Source organism: Arachis ipaensis, chromosome B8 (assembly GCF_059453495.1).
Source record: "Arachis ipaensis isolate K30076 ecotype BB chromosome B8, ASM5945349v1, whole genome shotgun sequence".
NCBI lineage: Eukaryota > Viridiplantae > Streptophyta > Magnoliopsida > Fabales > Fabaceae > Arachis > Arachis ipaensis.
In genome coordinates, this window is record NC_142443.1 from 31,152,941 (window position 1) to 31,161,277 (window position 8,337).

The window sequence follows — 8,337 nt, forward strand, 5'->3', positions numbered from 1 at the left end:
AGAAAAATATAGTTAGATAAATAAAAATTAGGTTGCCTCCCAACAAGCGCTTCTTTAATGTCAATAGCTTGACAGTGGGCTCTCATGGAGCCTCACAGATGTTCAGAGCATTGTTGAAACTCCCCAACACCAAACTTAGAGTTTGGATATGGGAGTTCAACACCAAACTTAGAGTTTGGTTGTGGCCTCCCAACACCAAACTTAGAGTTTGACTGTGGGGGCTTTGTTTGACTCTGCTTTGAGGGAAGCTTCTTCTGCTTCCTCTCCATGGATGCAGAGAGAGATCCTTGAGTTGTAAACACAAGGTTATCCTCATTCAATTGAAGGATTAATTCTCCTCTGTCCACATCAATCACAGCTCTTGCTGTGGCTAGGAAAGGTCTTCCTAGGATGATGGATTCATCCTTTTCCTTTCCAGTATCTAAGACTATGAAATCAGCAGGGATGTAAAGGCCTTCAACCTTTACTAACACGTCCTCTACTTGTCCATAAGCCTATTTTCTTGAATTGTCTGCCATTTCTAATGAGATTTTAGCAGCTTGCACCCCATAGATTCCCAGTTTCTCTATTACAGAGAGGGGCATGAGGTTTATCCCTGAACCAAGGTCACACAGAGCCTTAAAGATCATGGTGCCTATGGTACAAGGTATTATGAACTTTCCAGGATCCTGTCTCTTCTGAGGCAATGTCAGTTGATCCAGATCACTTAGTTCATTGGTGAACAAGGGAAGTTAATCTTCCCAAGTCTCAATACCAAATAATTTGGCATTCAGCTTCATGATTGCACCAAGAAACTTGGCAGTTTGCTCTTCAGTAACATCCTCATTCTCTTCAGAAGAGGAGTACTCATCAGAGCTCATGAATGGCATAAGGAGGTTCAATGGAATCTCTATGGTTTCTAGATGAGTCTCAGATTCCTTTGGTTCCTCAGAGGGAAGCTCCTTATTGATCACTGGACGTCCCAGGAGGTCTTCCTCCTTGGGATTCACGTCCTCCTCTCCCTCATTGGGTTCGGCCATTTTGGTTATGTCAATGGCCTTGCACTCTCCTTTTGGATTTTCTTCTGTATTGCTTAGGAGAGTGCTAGGAGGGATTTCAGTGATCCTTTTACTCAGCTGGCCCACTTGTGCTTCCAAATTTCTAATGGAAGACCTTGTTTCATTCATGAAACTCACAGTGGCCTTAGATAGATCAGAGACTAAGTTTGCTAAGCTAGATGGGTTCTGCTCAGAATTCTCTGTCTGTTGCTGAGTGGATGATGGAAAAGGCTTGCTATTGCTAAACCTGTTTTTTCCACCATTATTAAAGCCTTGTTAAGGCTTTTGATCCTTCCATGAGAAATTTGGATGATTTCTCCATGATGAGTTATAGGTGTTTCCATAAGGTTCACCTAAGTAATTCACCTCTGCTATTGCAGGGTTCTCAGGATCATAAGCTTCTTCTTCAGAAGATGCCTCTTGAGTACTGTTGGATGCAGCTTGCATTCCATTCAGACTCTGAGAAATCATATTGACTTGCTGAGTCAATATTTTGTTCTGAGCCAATATGGCATTCAGAGTATCAACCTCAAGAACTCCTTTCTTCATAGGCGTCCCATTATTCACAGGATTCCTTTCAGAAGTGTACATGAACTGGTTATTTGCAACCATGTCAATGAGTTCTTGAGCTTCTGCAGGCGTTTTCTTTAGGTGAATGGATCCACCTGCAGAAGTATCCAATGACATCTTTGATAGCTCAGATAAACCATCATAGAATATATCCAGGATAGTCCATTCTGAAAGCATGTCAGAAGGACACTTTTTGGTCAACTGTTTGTATATTTCCCAAGCTTCATAGAGGGATTCACCATCTTTTTGTTTGAAGGTTTGAACATCCACTCTAAGCTTGCTCAGCTTTTAAGGAGGAAAGAACTTGGCTAAGAAAGCCGTGACCAGCTTATCCCAAGAGTTCAGGCTATCTTTAGGTTGAGAGTCCAACCATATTCTAGCTCTGTCTCTTACAACAAAAGGGAAAAGCATGAGCCTGTAGACTTCAGGATCTACTCCATTAGTCTTAACAGTATCACATATCTGCAAGAATTCAGTTAAGAACTGAAAAGGATCTTCAGATGGAAGTCCATGAAACTTGTAGTTCTGCTGCATCAGAGAAACTAATTGAGGTTTCAGCTCAAAGTTGTTTGCTCCAATGGCAGGAATGGAGATGCTTCTTCCATGTAAATTGGAATTAGGTGCAGTAAAGTCACCAAGCATTCTCCTTGCATTATTGTTGTTGGGTTCGGCTGCCATCTCCTTTACTTGTTCGAAATTTTCAATAAGGTTTTCTCTGGATTGTTGTAATTTAGCTTCTCTTAGTTTCCTCTTCAGAGTCCTTTCAGGTTCTGGATCAGCTTCAACAAGAATGCCTTTTTCTTTGTCCCTGCTCATAAGAAAGAGAAGAGAAAAAGAAAAGAAGAGGAATCCTCTATGTCACAGTAAAGAGGTTCCTTATTGTTAGTAGAAGAAGAGAAGAAGAAGACAAATTTAAACACAGATAGAAGAGGGGGGTTCGAATTTGGTGAGTGATGTGAGGAAGAGATGTTAGTAGATGAATAAATAAATAGAATAAGATGAGAGAGGGAGAAGATTTTCGAAAACAATTTTTGAAAAAGAGTTAGTAATTTTCGAAAATAGTTTTTGAAAAATGTTAGTAATTTTCGAAAATTAAGATTTTAAAAATTGAAATAATTAGTTAATTAAAAAGAAATTTTGAAAAAGAGGGAAGATATTTTCGAAAATTAGAGAGAGAGAGTTAGTTAGTTGGTTTTGAAAAAGATAAGAAACAAACAAAAAGTTAGTTAGTTAGTTGAAACAAATTTTGAAAAGATAAGAAGTTAGGAAGTTAGAAAAGATATTTTGAAATCAAATTTTTTTTTGAAAAAGATAAGATGAGAAGATATTTTTGAAAAGATATGATTGAAATTAGTTTTTGAAAAAGATTTGATTTTTAAAATCTCAATTAATGACTTGATTCACAAGAAATCACAAGATATGATTCTAGAACTTAAAGTTTGAATCTTTCTTAACAAGTAAGTAACAAACTTGAAATTTTTGAATCAAAACATTAATTGATTATGTTATTTTCAAAAATTTGATATAAAAATAAGAAAAAGATTTTTGAAAAATATTTTTGGAATTTTCGAAAATAACTAAGAAATTTGAAAAAGATTTGATTTTTGAAAAATATTTTGGAAAAGATGAGATTTTTAAATTGAAAATTTGATTTGACTCATAAAAACAACTAGATTTTTAAAAGTTTTGAAAAAGTCAAATCTAATTTTCGAAATTTTAAGAGAGAAAAAGGGAAAGATATTTTTTTGATTTTTGAAAATTTTTTTAATGAGAGAGAAAAACAAGAAAAATGATGCAATGCATGAAATTTTTAGATTAAAACAATGAATGCATGCAAGAATGCTATGAATGTCAAGATGAACACCAAGAACACTTTGAATGTCAAGATGAACACCAAGAACATATTTTTGAAAAAAAAATTTTTAATGCAAGAAAAACATGCAAGACACCAAACTTAGAATTCTTCAATGCTTAGACACTAAGAATTCAAGAATGCATATGAAAAACAAGAATAGACACAAAACATGCAAATGCAAAGATCAAACAAGAAGACTTACCAAGAACAACTTGAAGATCATGAAGAACACTATGAATGCATGAGAATTTTCGAAAAATGCAAGATGCACATGCAATTGACACCAAACTTATAACATGAATCAAGACTCAAACAAGAAACACAAAATATTTTTGATTTTTATGATTTTATGATTTTTTTGTATTTTTATTTTAAAATTTTCGAAAATCATTTTGAAAAAGAAAGAAAAAAAAATAAGGATTCAAAATTTTTCATATGAATTCCAGGAATCTTGTACTCTTTAGTCTAAAGCTCCAATATGAGGGTTAGACATGGCTTAATAGCCAGTCAAGCTTTAGAATGGATTTACATCCATTGAGGTGATTAGTTGAAGACCAATCCCAAAGGAGTTTGGGTATGGCTTTTCAGCCAGATAGGATTCAACATGTTACCATGAAACTCTAGAATTCATTCTTGAAAGTTTTGAAGCCATAGAATAATTTATTTTTGAAAACATTTTTATTTTAACTTTTTTTTCGAAAACAAAGGAGAAAATTTTGAAAGATTTTTGAAAACAAAACAAAAAGAAAGTTACCCAATCTGAGCAACAAGATGACCCGTCAGTTGTCCAAACACGAACAATCCCCGGCAACGGCGCCAAAAACTTGGTATGTGAAATTGTTACTCAAGTTGTGAATTATTGTTCGAAATTGATTCCCTGGCGATGGCACCAAAAACGGATGCACAGAACCATGGACTAAACATATCTTCACAACTTCGCATAACTAACCAGCAAGTGCACTGGGTCGTCCAAGTAATAAACCTTACGTGAGTAAGGGTCGATCCCACGGAGATTGTTGGTATGAAGCAAGCTATGGTCACCTTGTAAATCTCAGTCAGGCGGATATAAAATAGTTATGGAGTTTTCGAAATTAATACTAAAATAAGGATAGAAATACTTATGTAAATCATTGGTGAGAATTTCAGATAAGCGTATGGAGATGCATTCATTCCTCTGAACCTCTGCTTTCCTGCTGTCTTCATCTAATCCGTCTTACTCCTTTCTATGGCTGGCTTTATGTAAGGATGTCACCGGTGCCAATGGCTACTTTCAATCCTCTCGGGAAAATGGTCCAAATGCTCTGTCACAGCACGGCTAATCGTTTGGAGGCATCACCCTTGTCGTTGGTTGCATCCTATTCCTCTCTGTGAAAATGGTCCGATGCGCTGTCACTGCATGGCTAATCATCTTGGAGGTTCTCGATCATACTGGAATAGAATTTACTATCCTTTTGCGTCTGTCACTACGCCCAGCACTCACGAGTTTGGAGTTCGTCACATTCATTCAATCCCAGAGTCCTACTCGGAATACCACGGACAAGGTTTAGACTTTCCGGACTCTCATGAATGCCGCCATCAATCTAGCTTATACCACAAAGATTCTGATTAAGAGATCTAAGAGATACTCATTCAATCGAAGTTAGAACGGAAGTGGTTGTCAGGTACGCGTTCATTGGGAATGATGATGATTGTCACGTTCATCACATTCAGGTTGAAGTGCGAATGAATATCTTAGAAGCGGAATAAGTTGAATTGAATAGATAAACAGCAGTACTTTGCATTAATCTTTGAGGAACAGCAGAGCTCCACACCTTAATCTATGGAGTGTAGAAACTCTACCGTTGAAAATACATAAGCGATAATGGAGTTCATTGGTCTCGGCCCCAGAGGGGAACCAGAGTAACCAAGACTCCGAATACAATGATAAAAAGTTCTATTTATAATAAACTAGTCACTAGAGTTTACAGAAGTAAGTAATTGATGCATAAATCCACTTCCGGGGCCTACTTGGTGTGTGCTTGGGCTGAGCTTGAATGTTGCACGTGTAGAGGTCCTTCTTGGAGTTGAACACCAGCTTTTGTGCCAATTTGGGCGTTGAACTCCACTTTGCAGCTTGTTTCTGGCGTTGGACGCCAGAATTGGGCAGAGAGCTGGTGTTGAACGCCAGTTTGCGTCGTCTAAACTTAGGCAAAGTATGGACTATTATACATTGATGGAAAGTCCTGGATGTCTACTTTCCAAAGCAATTGAAAGCGCGCCATTTCGAGTTCTGTAGCTCCAGAAAATCTACTTTGAGTGCAGGGAGGTCAGAATCCAACAGCATCAGCAGTCCTTCTTCAACCTCTAAATCTGATTTTTGCTCAAGTCCCTCAATTTCAGCCAGAAAATCCCTAAAATCACAGAAAAACACACAAACTCATAGTAAAGTCCAGAAATGTGAATTTAACATAAAAAATAACGAAAACATCTCTAAAAGTAACTAGATCCTACTAAAAACATACTAAAAACAATGTCAAAAAGCGTATAAATTATCCGCTCATCAGCGACCGCCTCATTGACGTGTCCGCGTTGCAAGGAGCTGGGAGACAATAATAATATGAACAGAGAGTTACGCAGGAGCAGGGCTGGAGGCGTGCCAATGGCACAAACCGTCCCACGCGACCGCGTCGCCGACGCGACCGCGTCATATGGGAACAATGGCCTCCCACGCGACCGCGTGCCCCACGCGGCCGCGTGACCTGGATTTCGACGTCATAAGGGTGCACAGCCGAAAGTTGTGCTAGAGTAGTGCTAGACTGGCGCTGGACGCGCAGTCCATCTCACGCGACCGCGTGCCTCACGCAGCCGCGTCACATCCTAATATTTGACCACTCACGCGATCGCATGCCCCATGCGATCGCGTCACCCAAAATTTGGCACTAATATGATTTTGAACAGAGAGTTGTACGAGTGCGAGGCTACCCTCGCGCCATTAGCCTAAAACGGATCATGCGACCGCGTGACCGACACGATCGCGTCATTGAGTTTAAGCGCAAGTCGCGCGACCGCGTGCCCCACGCGACCGCGTCGCTTGCGCCGCACAGCCCCCAATTTTGCCAATTATCATATATTTTTCTCCCCAAATCCTATTTTCTCTTTTCCCTCCTTATTTCTTCTCTCTCTCTTCTTTCCTTCTTCCTTCTTTCTCACTTTTTACTCTCTCTCACCCCCATTAGCAAGGATGGCCACCAAGAAAGGAAAAGAGAAAGCTACTCCCAAACAACCAGCAAGAAGAGGTACAAAGAGAGCACTAGTGGCAGAACCCTCTTCAACCGCAGTTAAGCCCTCAACAAAGAAAATTAAGAGGATTATAAAGGTTGATGATAAAGAAAAAGCCTTCTCAGCAAAGGACACTGCGCGATTCCCCAATCACTACTATGAGCAGATGTTCCCCATCCTGGCTGAAAGGAGTTACAACAACGAATACATTCTTCTCCTCCCGCCCAATATTGCTACCTTTGTTGAGCCGCAAATTGCCCGAAGGCAATGGGGTTTCCTACAGAAACAGCCAAGGTAGGTCAATCTTTTTTGGTAGTCGAGTTCTACTCCAACTTTCACCTGCCAACCCTGCAGTCTGTCTATGTCCGTCAGAAGCAAGTCCCCATTACAGAAGAGGCCATTCAAAAAGTTCTAAGTCTTCCCCCTATTCCAGAAGGATTGGATGCCTTTCAAGAAGCCGCACTCAAGCGCCAGATATACCAATTTGACTGGGACGCTGTTCTCAGAGTTATCGCACTACCTGGCAGCCGATGGATCTACGGATACCATCGTACCCGCCCTAAGGGAATTTCGGCTTCAGCACTTGCCTTGGAGGCTCGCGTATGGGCACAGATTATGTCCCATTACGTCTTTCCGAGCACTCATGAATCCTCCTTCACTGCAGACATGGCCGTTCTACTATGGTGCATCCTTACAGACCAACCTCTGAATCTACCAAGACATATCCGAAATGCCATGGGACACGTACAAATCGCTGGCAACCTACCTTTTCCAGCCCTGGTCTCAGATCTTATCTCAGCAGCCGGAGTCTCCTACAGAGCTGGGGACACCAAAGCCATGCTTCAACGGGATGATCAGTTTGTCCCCAACGGGAAATACCTTAGACTTCCAGCAGCCACTATCAGCCAGCCTACTGAACCAGTTGAAGATATTCCTTCTTCAACACCACAAGCACCCACAACAGCCCAACTGCTCCAGCAGATACTTGAAAAGTTGGATTGGCAGGAACAGAAAGCTAAGATGAGAGAGCGCCGTAACAAGCGCCGATTCACATACCTCAAGGAGCTGATCATGGGAAAATTCAAGGACTCAGACACCCCATAATCCACTTCTTTTACCAGCACAGGGAGCCATGATGGTCCCGACTGTGGAGATACTGCTACCAGCCCACCTTTGTTCTTGACAGATGGCACCGAGGACGGTGTAAAGCCTTAAGTGTGGGGAGGTCGGTCAGTACCTGACTTCCGGAGGTAATTTCTCTTCCCTAGCACTAATAAATTAGGATATTTAGTTAAATTTTTCTTTTGTAGAATAGGATAAATTGCATAGTAATAGGTTAGTTGCATGCATGTTCTGCTTGATTGAAAAGACAATAAGTTTCTTCTAAGACCCTATCTTTGGAACAAAATTTCACTAATTTTAATTAAAACTTTTATGTTAAATTTTCTTGAAGTTGTATTTGGAACATGATTTTTGAGCTAAAGAACACACAACATGTGAGATTTGAGCCTTTATGAATGGTTACATTATTTAACCATAATTATTTTATTCTTGTGTGTTTACTTCTCTATGATTGTAATCTATATTTTGTTTCATCCTATATGTCCAATATTTATT

General features: G+C 39.8%; 1 non-coding gene across 1 annotated transcript; it reads left to right on the forward strand.

Moving 5' to 3' along the window:
* The first annotated feature begins 1,778 nt into the window (after nucleotides 1-1,778).
* LOC148547596 (small nucleolar RNA R71) lies at nucleotides 1,779-1,886 on the forward strand. The gene has a single exon (XR_015898256.1). It is a non-coding gene; the product is annotated as a small nucleolar RNA R71 (small nucleolar RNA).
* The last annotated feature ends 6,451 nt before the right edge of the window (nucleotides 1,887-8,337 follow it).